We start from the raw sequence: 19217 nt of genomic DNA on the forward strand, positions 1-19217 counted from the left end.
GGGCTAAATAAATATATGGCTACACACTAATGCTGGATGCTGGCACAGGTACACGGGCAGAAAGTGGGGGCTAAATAAATATATGGCTACACACTAATGCTGGATGCTGGCACAGGTACACGGGGCAGAAAGTGGGGGCTAAATAAATATATGGCTACACACTAATGCTGGATGCCGGCACAGGTACACGGGACAGAAAGTGGGGGCTAAATAAATATATGGCTACACACTAATGCTGGATGCTGGCACAGGTACACGGGATAGAAAGTGGGGGCTAAATAAATATATGGCTACACACTAATGCTGGATGCTGGCACAGGTACACGGGGCAGAAAGTGGGGCTAAATAAATATATGGCTACACACTAATGCTGGATGCTGGCACAGGTACACGGGGCAGAAAGTGGGGGCTAAATAAATATATGGCTACACACTAATGCTGGATGCTGGCACAGGTACACGGGGCAGAAAGTGGGGGCTAAATAAATATATGGCTACACACTAATGCTGGATGCTGGCACAGGTACACGGGGCAGAAAGTGGGGGCTAAATAAATATATGGCTACACACTAATGCTGGATGCTGGCACAGGTACACGGGGCAGAAAGTGGGGGCTAAATAAATATATGGCTACACACCAATGCTGGATGCCGGCACAGGTACACGGGATGGAAAGTGGGGGCTAAATAAATATATGGCTACACACTAATGCTGGATGCTGGCACAGGTACACGGGAGGGAAAGTGGGGGCTAAATAAATATATGGCTACACACTAATGCTGGATGCCGGCACAGGTACACGGGAGGGAAAGTGGGGGCTAAATAAATATATGGCTACACACTAATGCTGGATGCCGGCACAGGTACACGGGATTGAAAGTGGGGGCTAAATAAATATATGGCTACACACTAATGCTGGATGCCGGCACAGGTACACGGGATGGAAAGTGGGGGCTAAATAAATATATGGCTACACACTAATGCTGGATGCCGGCACAGGTACACGGGATAGAAAGTGGGGGCTAAATAAATATATGGCTACTCACTAATGCTGAATGCTGGCACAGGTACACGGGATGGAAAGTGGGGGCTAAATAAATATATGGCTACACACTAATGCTGGATGCTAGGCACAGGTACACGGGATGAAAGTGGGGGCTATAATAAATATATGGCTACACACTAATTGCTGGATGCCGGCACAGGTACACGGGGCATGAAAGTGGGGGCTAAATAAATATATGGCTACACACTAATGCTGGATTGCTGGCACAGGTACACGGGATGGAAAGTGGGGCTAAATAAATATATGGCTACACACTAATGCTGATGCTGGCACAGGTACACGGGGGCAGGAAAGTGGGGGCTAAATAATATATGGCTACACACTAATGCTGGATGTGGCACAGGTACACGGGCAGAAAGTGGGGGCTAAAATAAATATATGGCTACACACTAATGCTGGATGCTTGGCACAGGTACAGGGCAAAAAGTGGGGGCTAAATAAATATATGGCTACACACTAATGCTGGATGCTGGCACAGGTACACGGGGCAGAAAGTGGGGGCTAAATAAATATATGGCTACACACTAATGCTGGATGCTGGCACAAGGTACACGGGGCAGAAAGTGGGGGGCTAATAAATATATGGCTACACACTAAATGCTGGATGCTGGGCACAGGTACACGGGGCAGAAAGTGGGGGCTAAATAAATATATGGCTACACACTAATGCTGGATGCTGGCACAGGTACACGGGGCAGAAAGTGGGGGCTAAATAAATATATGGCTACAACTAATGCTGGATGCTGGCACAGGTACACGGGATGGAAAGTGGGGGCTAAATAAATATATGGCTACACACTAATGCTGGATGCTGGCACAGGTACACGGGGCAGAAAGTGGGGGCTAAATAAATATATGGCTACACACTAATGCTGGATGCTGGCACAGGTACACGGGATGGAAAGTGGGGGCTAAATAAATATATGGCTACACACTAATGCTGGATGCTGGCACAGGTACACGGGATGGAAAGTGGGGGCTAAATAAATATATGGCTACACACTAATGCTGGATGCTGGCACAGGTACACGGGATGGAAAGTGGGGGCTAAATAAATATATGGCTACACACTAATGCTGGATGCTGGCACAGGTACACGGGATGGAAAGTGGGGGCTAAATAAATATATGGCTACACACTAATGCTGGATGCTGGCACAGGTACACGGGGCAGAAAGTGGGGGCTAAATAATATATGGCTACACACTAATGCTGGATGCCGGCACAGGTACACGGGGCAGAAAGTGGGGGCTAAATAAATATATGGGTACACACTAATGCTTGATGCCGGCACAGGTACACGGGGCAGAAAGTGGGGGCTAAATAAATATATGGCTACACACTAATGCTGGATGCCGGCACAGGTACACAGGACAGAAAGTGGGGGCTAAATAAATATATGGCTACACACTAATGCTGGATGCCGGCACAGGTACACAGGACAGAAAGTGGGGGCTAAATAAATATATGGCTACACACTAATGCTGGATGCCGGCACAGGTACACAGGACAGAAAGTGGGGGCTAAATAAATATATGGCTACACACTAATGCTGGATGCTGGCACAGGTACACGGGATAGAAAGTGGGGGCTAAATAAATATATGGCTACACACTAATGCTTGATGCCTCACAGGTACACGGGGCAGAAAGTGGGGGCTAAATAAATATATGGCTACACACTAATGCTGGATTGCTGGCACAGTACACGGGGCAGAAAGTGGGGGCTAAATAAATATATGGCTACACACTAATACTGGATGCGGCACAGGTACACAGGGCAGAAAGTGGGGGTTAAATAAATATATGGCTACACACTAATGCTGGATGTTTGCACAGGTACACGAGGCAGAAAGTGGGGGGCTAAATAAATATATGGCTACACACTAATGCTGGATTGCTGGCACAGGCGTACACGGGGGCAGAAAGTGGGGGGCTAAATAAATATATGGCCTACACACTTAATGCTGGATGCTGGCACAGGTACACGGGGCAGAAAGTGGGGGCTAAATAAATATATGGCTACACACTAATGCTGGATGCTGGCACAGGTACACGGGGCAGAAAGTGGGGGCTAAATAAATATATGGCTACACACTAATGCTGGATGCTGGAACAGGTACACGGGGCAGAAAGTGGGGGCTAAATAAATATATGGCTACACACTAATGCTGGATGCTGCACAGGTACAACGGGGCAGAAAGTGGGAGCTAAATAAATATATGGCTACACACTAATGCTGGATGCTGGCACAGGTACACGGGATGGAAAGTGGGGGCTAAATAAATATATGGCTACACACTAATGCTGGATGCCGGCACAGGTACACGGGGCAGAAAGTGGGGGCTAAAATAAATATAAGGCTACACACTAATGCTGAATGCTGGCACAGGTACACGGGGCAGAAAGTGGGGGCTAAATAAATATATGGCTACACACTAATGCTGGATGCCGGCACAGGTACACGGGATTGAAAGTGGGGGCTAAATAAATATATGGCTACACACTAATGCTGGATGCCGGCACAGGTACACGGGATTGAAAGTGGGGGCTAAATAAATATATGGCTACACACTAATGCTGGATGCCGGCACAGGTACACGGGAGGGAAAGTGGGGGCTAAATAAATATATGGCTACACACTAATGCTGGATGCCGGCACAGGTACACGGGATTGAAAGTGGGGGCTAAATAAATATATGGCTACACACTAATGCTGGATGCCGGCACAGGTACACGGGATGGAAAGTGGGGGCTAAATAAATATATGGCTACACACTAATGCTGGATGCCGGCACAGGTACACGGGATAGAAAGTGGGGGCTAAATAAATATATGGCTACTCACTAATGCTGAATGCTGGCACAGGTACACGGGATGGAAAGTGGGGGCTAAATAAATATATGGCTACACACTAATGCTGGATGCTGGCACAGGTACACTGGGCAGAAAGTGGGGGCTAAATAAATATATGGCTACATACTAATGCTTTTTCTTGGCGCAGGTACACGGGGCAAAAAGTGGGGGCTAAATAAATATATGGCTACACACTAATGCTGGATTCTGGCACAGGTACACGGGGCAGAAAGTGGGCGCTAAATAAATATATGGCTACACACTAATGCTGGATGCTGGCACAGGTACACGGGGCAGAAAGTGGGGGCTAAATAAATATATGGCTACACACTAATGCTGGATGCTGGCACAGGTACACGGAGCAGAAAGTGGGGGCTAAATAAATATATGGCTACATACTAATGCTTATTCTTGGCGCAGGTACATAGGAAGGAAAGTGGGGGCTAAATAAATAAATGGCTACACACTAATGCTGGATGCTGGCACAGGTACACGGGGCAGAAAGTGGGGGCTAAATAAATATATGGCTACACACTAATGCTGGATGCTGGCACAGGTACACGGGCAGAAAGTGGGGGCTAAATAAATATATGGCTACACACTAATGCTGGATGCTGGCACAGGTACACGGGGCAGAAAGTGGGGGCTAAATAAATATATGGCTACACACTAATGCTGGATGCTGGCACAGGTACACGTTGCAGAAAGTGGGGGCTAAATAAATATATGGCTACACACTAATGCTGGATGCTGGCACAGGTACACGGGGTAGAAAGTGGGGGCTAAATAAATATATGGCTACACACTAATGCTGGATGTTGGCACAGGTACACGGGGCAGAAAGTTTGGGTTAAATAAATGTATGGGTACACACTAATGCTGGATTCTATGCTTCTTTTCTTCCCCGCTGTGTAATTCTATTATTAAATATGCTAGACAAGTCTGTAAAAGAGCTGCAGTTCAGCTGCTTGTAAACATAATAAATCTGGGTGCAGGGAGAAAGGCATGTTATTGTGGGGGCTTTCTAGAGTAATTTTATGGGATTTTAAAATAAAAGGGCCAAAAGGCCAAGAATCAACCACTACGATCCAATCAGCTTTCAGATATGCCCACCCCCTGAGCCACTGTATCGGCAAGGTGCACACAGCGGATTTCAGTGCTGAAACACGTGAGTATGCATTTCGGCACACAATCCACCGCGTCTGCATGTTTAATACCCGTTATATAACTTATAATGTAGAGTTAGCGGGATGCAACCTGAATCCAAAAGCTGCGTTTAGCCCTACCCTGTGGCACTCACCCATTCAGAGCAAAGTTCTGCCTCAACACAACCTTCCTGCTACTGTTCCAAGTCCAGGCAAGAAAGAACCCGCAATGTTGCGCTAGGGAGTTTATTCATTTTTGAGGGAAGAGGAAGATGGGACAGACCTGCGGGATTCTAATGTGGTGCATTGTGGGGGTGCTGACAGGTCACAGAAAGGAAGGAGGACAGAGTTGGCATGAAGGGGAAGGTAACTGATAAGGCCAGAGACAGAGTCATCGGATGCAAAAATAGTATGACGGGCATTGGGAATGCTGGAATGTTGGGGTACAATAAGGCTATTGTGCTTTATAGAAGAGCCGGGGCCTTGCAGAGCCATAGCTAGAGCTTTCCATGTCCCTCTCCTGTTCACATCTAAAGAAAGCTATTGGCACTAGTGATGAGCTCATTTTTTTGCCCCACGTGGATTCACAGTAACATTCCACATTTCGCCATAGTGAAGTTTTTCCTTGAAACTGGGACATAAAATTTTTTTAATGTATTTGGAGAAAAAAAGACAAAATCAAAGACGCAATGTAAAATTGAGGGGAAAAAAGCGCCCATTGACTTAAATGATTTTTGAGTGAGAAAAAAATGTTGCACAACAAATGAAAAGAGTTGTGCGCATCAAAAAAAGTTGCGCGTTAGGAAAAAAAAGTTGCCCGCGTTTAAATACATCACATCTGTATGTCAAGAATCACTGATTTGGAATTTTTTTTCAAAAACAGGACATATTCGCTCATCACTAGTTGGCACCTCATTTATACTTCTGAAAGAATTGTGACTTGATAGGTATGGGGTACTTTATTTCTGAATTACACTTTTAACATTGCAAATAATTCACTCTACCATTTAAATTTTTATTCTTGCACCAACTAATATATATTTGTTTTAGTTTTAATATTGGTGTTTAGACACCAATTGGCTATAGGGCCCAACAGGGCCGCCATCAGGGGGCACTGGGGGGACAATCATCCACGTTTCTAACTTTAAAGGGGGCCCGGCCGTGCTAGAGTTTTCTTAGGTCGGGCCCCCTTTAATCGAGTCCGGGCCCTGTCACTACTGGCGTCCGCCGCTATGTCCCGCTGCTCTCCGCTCCATCTGCACTTATATAAGGTTGCGCCCCATGCGTAGTGACGTCACACGCACGGGGCGCAACCTTTATAAAAGCGCAGATGCCGCAGACAGCAGTGGGACATAGCGGCGGACGTCAAGGAACCAGCAGGGGAGACAGCAGGGGGTGAGGAACTGAAGGATGCTTGGGGGAGCTGGAGAAAGCAGGAGGACACTGGGGGGAGAACTGGAGGGTGATGGGGGAGTTGAAGGATATTAGGGGCTGAGGGGCTGGAGAAAGCAGCAGTATGCTTGGGGGGGCCTGGAGGAAGCAGAAGGACATGGGGGGGGGGGAAACTGGCGGATGCTTGGGGGGCCTGGAGGAAGCAGGAGGACACTGGGGGGGGGGGACTAGTGGATGCTTGGGGGGCCTGGAGGAAGCAGGAGAACACTGGGGGGGGGGAACTGGAGGATGCTTGGGGGGGCCCTGGAAAAAGCAGCCGTATGCTTGGGCCCTGGTCTGGGGTGGAGCCAAAGGACACGGGAGGAAGCAGTAAGCAGCGGGGAGCGGGCCATAGTATGAGTAATTTGGGGGAGGACCAACAATGTTTTAGGGGGGCCCTGGCTACCAATGTTTTAGGGGGGCCCTGGCTACCAATGTTTTAGGGGGCCCTGGCTACCAATGTCTGTGTGTACTTTGTATTGATGGGAGGGGTCACTGGGGGAGGGGCCATTGGGGGCGTGGGAGGGCCTAGAAAATTTAGTTGTGAGGGGCCCCGTGATTTCTGATGGCGGCCCTGGGGCCCAAGTCTAAAGAGCTAAAGGGGTTTCTCCTGCTTGGGTGCTATTCTCCTGCCTACCACAAGGGGGGCTGCTGAGAACATTTGGCAGCACACAAGATTTTTGAGCCCTTTCTGAACTCTATCATGCTGAGATCTTCAGGTACAACATAAGGCAGCCTACAGGAGACCTGCTTTTTGGAAGGGTAAGGGGTCTGGGGTTTCAGAGATCAGTGTATTTATTGGATTTGACGCTATGGTTCTCACTGCTTCTCACTGTGTGTATAATTAGTGTATTTTGTGTGGTGTTAACAAAGTGTTCATTTCCCATTTCCCAATCTTCCAGGCATGTGTGGAGTTAATGGAGCGGTACATCAGGGTAGGGGCCCATTTCTGGCCAGACTATACAGGTGGGGGCACATACCATGAGCAGGAGAGAAGGAGGATCAGAGAGGAGCTGCAGGGGGTGAGTATGGAGAGAAATCCCTCTATATTAACCCTTAGCAGTGTGTTTGCTCCCTGCTGTCTCTCTTCAGCCCCCTCTGCCTCTGCCCCCTACCAACTCCCTGGTAAGGATGATGGCACACTAGGAGATTAGTCGCCCGCAGTAAATCTGCGCTACTGCCGGCGACTGCTCTCCTGAAAATGCTTTCCCATTGGCAATAATGTAAATCACTGGGGGGAAACGTACGCGCTGCTTCCGGTTTCTCAAGTCGCCCAAAGATTCCCCGCGAGGCAACTTAGGAAAGCGGAAGCGCATTGTAGGTTTCCCCACCGGCGATTTCCATTATTGCCTGTGAGAAGGGAACTAGGGACGTTTCTTCGCCCGCGGTATCTCAGTTTATCGTAAGAAAACGCCCTGTGTGCCGGTGCCCTAACCCATTAATAGTTTATCATTTCCTGCTACACATTTACAAAGCCTCTTTTGCCTCTGCCCCCAGACATGGCACTATTAACCCCTTGATAAGATTAGAGCTCACTGACCCATCTGTGCTTCAGCAGCTCCGTATTCTCATTATCCTTAGTCGCTATTGCTGAACAGTTAGCATAGTTACAGCACAGCAGAGTGAGGGACTGTTCGGCTATAGAGAATAAGAATAATTATAATACGGAGCTGCTGAAGAGGCTTTAGCCATGCTGTTGCATTGTGGCCTTTGGAGCAAAGCAATATTCTACTTCCTTCCAATCATTACAGTACAGTAGATACTTATATAGTAGGTTCGTTGCCCTCATTTCTGTATCTATGGCTCCCTGTATGTTTTTTAGCTCCATTAGGAATATATTAACCAATTAAGTCCTGCCGCGGAACCCACTCAACTCCTTGCACAGATTTTAACCTATTCATTTTTCAACTAATGCCCTCTGTCAGCAACACCACTGAGTTTTACCTCACCCTACCTTTACCTTACCTACCCATTTTTATCTGCCCCCAGCAGTGTTAATTTCTCCGTTACACAATTGGTCAGTCACCTTTAGCAGAATGAAGCATAGGAGCCCCCCCCCCCACTGAGTATTTTTAAATCTTTTCTTTTAAACTTCCCCATACAGGGGTACAGAGTATAACTGTGGGATAGTGAGTATAGTAAGGCAAGATGGTATCAGGGGTACAGAGTGTAACTGTGGGATAGTGAGTATAGTAAGGCAAGATGATATCAGGGGTACAGAGTATAACTGTGGGATAGTGAGTATAGTAAGGCAAGATGGTATCAGGGGTACAGAGTGTAACTGTGGGATAGTGAGTATAGTAAGGCAAGATGGTATCAGGGGTACAGAGTATAACTGTGGGATAGTGAGTATAGTAAGGCAAGATGGTATCAGGGGTACAGAGTGTAACTGTGGGATAGTGAGTATAGTAAGGCAAGATGGTATCAGGGGTACAGAGTGTAACTGTGGAATAGTGAGTATAGTAAGGCAAGATGGTCTCAGGGGTACAGAGTGTAACTGTGGGATAGTGAGTATAGTAAGGCAAGATGGTATCAGGGGTACAGAGTGTAACTGTGGGATAGTGAGTATAGTAAGGCAAGATGGTCTCAGGGGTACAGAGTGTAACTGTGGGATAGTGAGTATAGTAAGGCAAGATGGTATCAGGGGTACAGAGTGTAACTGTGGAATAGTGAGTATAGTAAGGCAAGATGGTATCAGGGGTACAGAGTGTAACTGTGGAATAGTGAGTATAGTAAGGCAAGATGGTCTCAGGGGTACAGAGTGTAACTGTGGGATAGTGAGTATAGTAAGGCAAGATGGTATCAGGGGTACAGAGTGTAACTGTGGGATAGTGAGTATAGTAAGGCAAGATGGTCTCAGGGGTACAGAGTGTAACTGTGGGATAGTGAGTATAGTTGTAATCCTAAGCACATTAGGCATTAAACTGTTCGGGGTCCCGTGGCGCTGCCATTCATTTTTAGGGAGAAATGATGTAAAATGCAAGCTGTAAGGTGATGTTTAGGTGCTGCTTCAAAGCGCTAATTTACGAAGAGTTTTGCAACTTAGTAGTTTGGAATAGAGAGACGTGGTTACCCCGTTCAGATTCACCCTAACGTGTAGTGTCCAAAAATATTTGGCTTTCTTCTGTAAAGTTGGGGATATTTTTGTCACTTTTCTATACCCTTATGTAATGCTGTACATACCGGCACCAAACTGCCCAGCACTTCCCTTTAGCCCGGCACGTTTGCGGAACTTGCACCTCAGTTTGAGCGCATACCTGCTTTCTCCAGATGGTGGCGCCATTGGGCCGCAGTTGTGTCAGGCACATCACCATCTCTCCGGCTCATGTGGAATTGTAGGGGGGTAAAAATGCTGAGTTTGGGCTAAAATACAACATGGTTACTTAAAATGGCACTTTGTATGCCGCACTTCCGCTTATAAATGACCCCTGCGGCATTCTTGGTTTCGCTTGTAGATTTGTTCCACTGTTATTAAGGGGGAAGTTGACCTTTAAATTAGCATTAAGTGTGATGTACAAAGTTATATTCCAAAACAGTTTGCAGTTAGTCTTTATTTTCTAGCTTTCCTATTATTTAGCTTTTTGTTCAGCTGAGTGTCTTGGCGTTTCAACAGACAGCTAGTTGCTAGGTCCAGTTTTCCCTAGCAACCCAATTTTGGTTTGAAAGAGAGAAAGGAATATGAATAGGAGAGAAATATTAGTAGTACAGTCAAACCCTTAGTTCAGCTCCTGCACAGGGTACAATGGCGCTACCCAAACAAAGCTGTACATGGGGTGGGTACGCAGGTTGGTAACATCTTGCCCTACTGACGCCATCTTGTTCTGCTGAACCTATGTTACCTTCCGCTGCTGCTGTGCAGGAACCTTCTGTGCTTGGGGGAACTCGCATGAATGGTCCTGCAGCTCCAGTGGCTTTGGTGCTACAACTCCCAGTACCCTGCATCCACCTTAAGGCAATGTTTTATATACATAGTACATAGTATTAATGGGAAGGAGCACACACAGAGCAGGTGAATGCTGCTTGCTTAGACTTTATTTTAGTGTTGCCAGGATGCTTGAAAAAGGTGCAGGTCTCCCCAAAACACGCCCCAAACTACAATATAGTATAATTAGAATGAAGCTGCTAGTTGTGTGCTCCATCTATGCTCGGCCCAGGGCACGGGCACTTGTTTGTCTGCTTGTACTGCCGTATATAAACTGCTCTGCCCGGCTAGTAATGGGAATCCCATAGGTAGCAGCACCGGCGATTTTGTCTGAACATGAGCAGCGTTGGGGTTTAATATCGTTTCCATTGCTGCAAATATCTGGCAGTGGTGCGGATTCCTGGCACGCTATTGGCAAGCAGAGAGCGGATCCCACTCTGTGCTGTTACCCCTCTGTACATTACTGGGGGCTATTCTTCATAACTAAATGATGGGAATAATAGCATGTAACAAACTGGGATACACACGCGGGGCACAGTATTAACCCTTTCTCCTCTGTAGCTTTACTTCTAGCAGTAATTTTGTTACTCTTCTATAAAACTGAGTTAGTAAGGTAACAGAATTGTGTGTCAGTTTGGGGCAGAGATGGGACAGGGGGGCAACGCTGGCACATTAAAGTGAAAGAGTTTGGTTTGGGTTGTATCGCTGTTCATTGAAGCTATTGCTAGGGGGGGCTTATTCTCAGCCGGTGTATAATAAACGCAGGCCAAGTATCAGCCAATCCGCTGGCATGGGCCTGGGTGCCACACACAGCGGGTAATAAGTCCCATCTGGCAGTAGCTTAAAGCTTTAGAGGATTGTTAATGTTACGCCATGCTGGTGTTTGTATCCAGCAATGCTAGGAAGGTCTTTATTCTGCTCTTGTATACGGCGCGGTGCCACAGGGGTTCTGCCCGCTGCTGCTTCCCGGTGCCTCATTCAGTTGCACCTGGTTCAGATGGCACCGGCAGGACTAGGGGTCCATATATTTTGAAAAGGGAATGGATTCGATACATACAAAAGCGTTACCTGTTTGTCGGAAATCAGAAGGATTTCCCTTCCCCTCAGTATGGGGGTTCCATAACATGGGTGGGTTCTGTGCTTTACTGCTCACCTGGCAATATTATGTATCCAGGGAATATGGCTGCATAGTAACCCTACAGGAGCAGGTTTTGTACCCACAGGCACCTTCTCATCTGCCCAATGAATATTGTGTTGTGCATTTTACCCTTCAGTGATTTGGTCTCAGGGCTGGATGCCATGATGGGGAATGATGGGAGGATGCCAAGAATGGCCATTATAAACAGAAGCTCAGCCCGTTAGCCCGGTGTGAGAATGCTTGGTGGAGCAGCCATACCCGCAGGAGGACTGGTGTGTGTCACTCACAGGTACTGAAGTGCTGGGGGGTGTAAGGAATCAGACTGACACATACAGTGGAAAGCAGGATTTCTTATAAAGCAGCAACATGTGTACATTTCTCTTTCTTTCTTCTTTAACTTTTCAGTGCCTCTACTTTGCTGATTTGTTCTATTCTCACAGTCTCTCCCCCTCTATGTGTTTCCCCTTCCAAATGAGCCCAATACCCAGAATAAAGACACACACACGGCTTGATGGTTCATCTGTGAAAATCACAGTTTTATTAATAATACAAATAAAAAATTGTGTTTTTCATTGATTCTGAGGAAGGCAAAAAAAACCTCTGAGAAGCTTTGAGCCAATCTGCTTCATTAGAGGGAAAAATTCCTTCCTGACTCCTTAACGGCAATCGGATTTGCTCCCAGAATCAATGCCTTCACCCTGCTTGCCATAATCAAGGGAAGCAGGGTGAGGGAAACAAGGGAATATGGTAGCATACACATCATTCCATTGGGCCCCAGGCAGCCTGCAGACCCCGGCTCCTGCAGTCTGAGGGATGGTGGGAAAGGGAATGCAGTTTTTACCAAGCACCTTAAGGTGCTCTTGTGTATGAACCATATTTTAGATGAAAGGGGGAGCACCGCTGGTGGAATTACGGTGGATGGGAGTGCAGGCACCGCTGGTGGAATTACGGTGGATGGGAGTGCAGGCACCGCTGGTGGAATTACGGTGGATGGGAGTGCAGGCACCGCTGGTGGAATTACGGTGGATGGGAGTGCAGGCACCGCTGGTGGAATTGCGGTTGATAGGAGAGAAGATGGATCTGGGCGGATTTCACCTTTTGCCTTTTAGTTCCGAGGGCCACCTGCAAAAATCAAACAAAAGAACTTATTTATACCTTAGCAAGCGATATCCCTGGAGAAACCCTATTACACTTAGGGGCACATTAATATCAAATCAGGCGCTGAAGCAAAATTAAAACACTGAACAAGTGGGTTTTTTCCCCACAACGTTGGCATCTTACATGGGCTTCACACATTGCACAAAATCTGAGAATTGTAATTGATTTCAATCCATCAGCCCCTTTCCATTACAAAATAGCCATCATTTAGGGAATATTTCCATTTCAGCAAACAGCATAGAAAGAAGAAAGGGAAAGACGGATGGATTCTATACTGCACCTTAATATCTCTCGCTGTTCCGCGTCAGGATGACCTTGTTGATAGCCTCTAGGTCTTTGTAGAGGTCCTTTAGGTGGGCTTTGATGTACCTGTAGTCCCCTCGGAAGTCGGCCTTCAGGCGAAATTGCCACCACTTTGTGATCTTCACACAATCCCTGGCCATCCACAGATCATAGAGTGCCATCCTTATGTCTCCTCTTATCTGTTCCCTAATGCACTCCAAATAGGGACCCGCCCGTGGATCTTCAAAATCCCTGATCTCGAAGATGTCCCGATCAGGGGGGATCCACCATGAGATCTACAGAAATGCAGGAAACAAGAAGACATTAAGGTCTCCAGCAGGTTTTCTTTAATCCTCAGTAATAATAATTAGAATTTCTTAGCCCACATACCACAGCAATGTGTATTTATTAGCACTAGGGGCGCTTACCTTCCCATAGCGGTACTCGTAGTACTGCCGGCTGCTGGCACTCATGCCCATCTCTGCTGCCTCTGTCATATAAAATAGAGATTTGGGAAGGTTAGAGTTAATCTAAAGATGTCAAATTAAAAGACCCCAAATAAACACAGTAAAGATCAGAGTTAGGGGTAGAACTCCATGGATGTGCCTCTTGTTTAACCTCATCTACTATGTAATACATATTGCAGAGGGAAAAATGCTGGTTCCTTACCAGGTGAACCACAATGGGTCCGGCAGGTTCTTCTTGTTCTTCTGCTGTGGAGAAAAGGTGTAGTCTTTAAAAAGACTTTTGTGTGTCTTCTTCTGTATCTTTCTATATCGCAAGGATGGTAGGAGTCGCTGCAAATCTCTCAAATCGCTCTATTTCTCAAGTCTCTCAAATCGCTCTATTTCAGGAGAGAGAAGAGACTGTGAGCTCTTGTGATCCTCTCTGCCATTTATAGCAGTATATACTAGGGTTCCCTTTCTGTATCCCTCCCAGTTGTACTGCGCTACTGAATATGTTTGCTGCTCTATAAATAACCAGTAGCACCAATTATTAGAAGCTTTAATAGAATGAAGAATTTGATTGGGAGAGATACAAAAGTTTGGTGCAAAGAAGGGCTCCGGACAGCGCTGCCAACCAAGCGTGGGTCCTGGTGTCACAGTGCTTTTAGGGGGCTGTACAGGCTGATGGGAAAAGATCAACCCCATTCATTTCTGTGCCAATTGCTTTGCTTTGCAAGGAAAAATGTATTGAAATGTATTCAGTTAAATGTTAAGGTTGCTACATGAGAGCAGGGCAGATACCCGGGGCAAAGGGGCAGAACTCTAAGGAGCCTGTCAATACTGGGAGGAAAAATGTATGTATTGTATGGCCTCCAAATGTTTATGGGGTCCCCAGTCAAAAAAATATATATATATTTGCTTCAGAACTGCCAAAGCCCTGTGTCTGTGTCTCCCAACCAGCGCTAAGATTAATGTCATCTCTAAAATTCTCCAAATTCACTAAAATCTGTGAGAGGAGCAACATCCGCTAGTCTAGGGGGGCATCACCCAACTATTTCCCATCTTTTTTTAGCTAAAATAAGGGTTATTTGGCAAAAAATCTCTCAGAGGGGATTCAGACTTACCTCTCGCCACAAAGTCAACCAACGGACAAACCCAACTGTCACATTGCTGTGTGTGAAGTCATCTCTGGTCACATGTCATGAAATGTTTGTTTGTCATAACATTTACAGACAACTTTAAAACCATTGGGTTTTTGTAACACTACAAAAGAGTTTCTGAGTGGGGCTTCCCTTTAATGTTACTGCTAAATACATGGTGATAGCGAGTGGCAGAATAAATATATAAAGAGACAACAAATAGAGCATCTGATGAAATCCATATTTCTTTGTGACAAGGCACCTAATAAAGACAATATTGATATTAGATAGGAACGTAACGATACGTAACGATATGTATCGATATTGTAACAATAACGTAATGATCGTAACGATCGATACGTAACGATACATAACGTAACGATAAGCTGTTTGCATCTCCTGCCTATAGCCCATTGCATTCAGATTTGGCTACATTTTGATAGCTATTGCTATGCAACTTGTAGATATATAATATATATTATTGCACTCACGGTACATGTATTATTCATTTAACGGCCCTTTTCTCTTAATATGTTATTACTAACTTGTGTGTTATCTGAAAAAAGTTGCGAAGATTGTGAATCATTGCTGGTGGCAGAAATATATGAAACAATGTATAAATACTAAATGACTGATATGATGATTTGTCGTGTTTATAATGAAACTATCCAACGCATTGAAACAATATATTTATTTAAACCAGACTGGCCGTACAGGACATCCCAGCAAAGTCCCATTCAATGGGGTTTGTTATGATTTGAGGTTGTGACAGGGGTTGAGGGACATCTAGATCAGAGAGAGGGCCTGAGAGGGGGCTTCTAATTCCAATATTACTATAACGCACCGTTTAGGCCTGCTGGGAAATGATTGAGTGGGAATGTAAGGGATTGGGGAATTTCATGCATTTAAAAGCAAAATATCCAGGCTCATAAATTTAGATTAAGAGCGGTTAAGAATCTGAACGGATGGAATTGATAGATGGATTGTACGATTGAAGCAACTGTTATTGAGAGTGTTAGTGGGAGATGTAACCCAGGGCTGTGCTCAGGCCGGAGGGGTAACTGTAGGGCTTGCCCCCTCTTGGGGTCTGGAATGATAATTTAAATATATGTTTTACGAAAATGTCTTGAAATGATATTCTGTGGAGCCCACTAACTTCTGTTTATGCGCTACAGTGCTGTTTTGGGGCTTATTATTGCCCATGGCAATTTAGCTAAAATAAACCTCATCCACATATTGTTTTTGTTTATTTCACAACATATGTTCCTTAGGGAGAAGATGATGAAATGTGGATGTGCGCATATATGGGGTACAAGCTGAGCACAGAGAGCTGTCAGAGTAACATTTTAGCCCAAGCGCAGTGTAAGTGCCTGGCAGGTTTCTGATCTGAAGGCAGGCTGCCCTGCTTGTATTGGCTCAAATTATATATTTAATGGAAGCTCTTTGTGGGTCTGTTCAGAAATTCAGAGGTTTGTAGCTAAATAAATCTATATAACTGGGGATTTCTATCCTTTATGTAGCAAGTCATATTCTGAGACAATTTGCAATTGGTCTTCATTTTTTATTATTTGTAGTTTTAATTCAATTTTTGTTTAGCAACTTTCCAATTCAGATTGTCAACAACTATCTGGTTGCTAGGTTGCTTACCTTAGCAACCAGAAGTGGTTTGAATGAGAGACTGATATATGAGTAGGAGGAGACAAAATAGAAATATAAGAAATAGAAAAAAAGACTTATAAAAAGTAACAATAGAGCTGTAGCCTCACAGAGCAATAGTTTTTGGGCTCTTGGGTCAGTGACCCCTATTTTAAAGCTGCAAAGAGGTTGAAGAAGAAGGCAAATAATTAGCACAGTATAAGAAATAAATAATAGAAACCAATCAAAGAGTGTAACTGTGGGATAGAGAGTATAGTAAGGCAAGATGGTATCAGGGGTACAGAGTGTGACTTGAGGGATAGTGAGAATAGTAAGGCAAGATGGTATCAGGGGTACAGAGTGTAACTGTGGGATAGTGAGTATAGTAAGGCAAGATGGTATCAGGGGTACAGAGTGTAACTGTGGGATAGTGAGTATAGTAAGGCAAGATGGTATCAGGGGTACAGAGTATAACTGTGGGATAGTGAGTATAGTAAGGCAAGATGGTATCAGGGGTACAGAGTGTAACTGTGGCATAGTGAGTATAGTAAGGCAAGATTGTATCAGGGGTACAGAGTGTAACTGTGGGATAGAGAGTATCGTAAGGCAAGATGGTATCAGGGGTACAGAGTGTAACTGTGGGATAGTGAGTATAGTAAGGCAAGATGGTATCAGGGGTACAGAGTATAACTGTGGGATAGTGAGTATAGTAAGGCAAGATGGTATCAGGGGTACAGAGTATAACTGTGGGATAGTGAGTATAGTAAGGCAAGATGGTATCGGGTACAGAGTGTAACTGTGGGATAGTGAGTATAGTAAGGCAAGATGGTATCAGGGGTACAGAGTGTAACTGTGGGATAGTGAGTATAGTAAGGCAAGATGGTATCAGGGGTACAGAGTGTAACTGTGGGATAGTGAGTATAGTAAGGCAAGATGGTATCAGGGGTACAGAGTGTAACTGTGGGATAGAGAGTATCGTAAGGCAAGATGGTATCAGGGGTACAGAGTGTAACTGTGGGATAGTGAGTATAGTGGTAATCCTATACAAATTAGGCATCAAACTGTTCGGGGGCCCTGTGGCGCTGCCATTCATATTTAGGGAGAAATGATGTTTTAAAATGTAAGCTGTAACGTGATGTTTAGGTGCTGCTTCAAAACGCTAATTTACAGAAAGTTTTGCAACTTAGTATTTTGGAGTAGAGAGACATGGTTACCCCGTTCAGATTCACCCTAACGTGTACTGTCCAAAAATGGCTTGTAACTTTACTCCACATAAAATGCAGTAAGTGCATTGATTTTGCAGTAGCTAAAGTGACCTATGGGATAAATTGTATGCGCTATTGTGATGGAGTCTCTGTAGGCCGGACCCTTATGTAATGCTGTACATACCGGCACCAAACTGCCCAGTAGCGCCCTGGCATTCATATTTAGGGGATTCACACTGATAAAAGTAATAGTGACACGTTCCTATCAGCTATAAGTATTGGCTCCTGGTTCCAGTGGTACCGTACCCTGTAGGGGCACAGCACTTCCCTTTAGCCCGGCACGTTAGCGGGACTTGCACCTCAGTTTGAGCGCATACCTGCTTTCTCCAGATTGTGGCGCCATTGGGCCACAGTTGTGTCAGGCGCATCACCATCTCTCCGGCTCATGTGGAATTGTAGGGGAGTAAAAAATGCTGAGTTTGGGCTAAAATACAACATGGTGACTTAAAATGACGTGCCCCATACGTCGTTGGCATTTAAAGGCATGTGCCGCCGCTGCAGAGAGTTTCTAGAGATTACAGCCCCCCTGGGCAACGAGCAGGACCCTCCAGGAAGCAGCAGACGTGATCGCATTGCGTCTGCTGCTTCCTGCTTCCCCCCCTAGCACCGGCCCACTGCAGTCTGGAGGAGGAGGCGATCGGGTCTTCAGGACAGGTAAGGTGTTTGGTTTTTTTTTTTACACTTACACACTTACACACACACTTACATACATTTATACACACTTACATACATTTTCACACACTTACAGCACACAATTTTATTTTACCATTTTGTTTTTAGTTTCTTTTATCTAAAAACTGTTTATTTTCACAGAGTGACTATTGAATCAGATATTCTGACTTATTTTGTTGTTTCACTTATTTGCACAATTTTTGTGGTTTTATCGCATTTTTATCCCTGTATTAGTGTTCCTAATCTGTTTTTAGCATAGCTTTGCCGTGTGTAACTTTGGTGTAGAAAATAACTTTACCTATTTTGAATTTATCAGAATGTGTACTTTCCAAAAATATATGGTTTTCTGGGGGTCTGTGTATAGCTGGGGGGGGGTTACTGCACATAATACGCTGACAGGGGGCTCTGTGTGCAAAAGCTGAGTTGGCAGGCAAGAAATCCATATGCGCTATTTTCATTTTGGGGTCAGTACTTACCGTAGACTTTGGTATATCTATTCATATTGGGCATCAAACTGTTCAGTAGACCTTAGGTTTTCCTATTTGGGGTGATTTGCCTTTATCTGATCTTTATCAAGAAATTGTGAGAGATAAATGCGGCAAATTGCAACATTTTTATGCGATTTTCTAAATGTCATATAAATCTGCAAACTTAGGAAAGCTTTACAGCTTGGTACTTTAGAGCAAAAAGAAATGTTTACCCATTATAGATTCGGGGGAATGTGTACTTTCCAAAAATATATGGCTTTCTGGGGTGAGCGTACTTTTTACTAGCTTTATCCCACATATAATGATGTAAATGTGTTGATTTTGCAGGAGCTGAAATGACAGAAATCATATGGGGGTATGTTCCCATTGGGGCCCCTACATGCCACATACTTAAGTAAACCTATACATATTGGGCATCAAACTGTTCAGTGGACCCCTGGGGTTCATATTTAGGGTGTTTTATTTGGTTACTTTATGACCTGTAGGAGATAAGATACTATAGACTGGAAGCTTTGAAGCTATTTTTTTAAAAATCACAAATTTTGATAAAAACCAATAACTTTAGGAAAGCATTGCG

At 45.0% G+C, this 19217-nt stretch overlaps 2 long non-coding RNA genes across 2 annotated transcripts in view; one reads left to right on the top strand and one right to left on the bottom strand.

Moving 5' to 3' along the window:
• LOC116406603 overlaps nucleotides 1-19217 on the top strand; it is a 100464-nt gene that overhangs the window by 49580 nt on the left and 31667 nt on the right. The gene's annotated exons all lie outside the window — the stretch shown is intronic.
• On the bottom strand, nucleotides 12535-13452 carry LOC116406617. Its single transcript, XR_004219705.1, has 3 exons — nucleotides 13424-13452; nucleotides 12994-13291; nucleotides 12535-12677 (listed from the first exon to the last, which is right to left on the bottom strand). It is a non-coding gene; the product is annotated as an uncharacterized LOC116406617 (long non-coding RNA).

Source organism: Xenopus tropicalis, chromosome 8, assembly GCF_000004195.4.
Source record: "Xenopus tropicalis strain Nigerian chromosome 8, UCB_Xtro_10.0, whole genome shotgun sequence".
NCBI lineage: Eukaryota > Metazoa > Chordata > Amphibia > Anura > Pipidae > Xenopus > Xenopus tropicalis.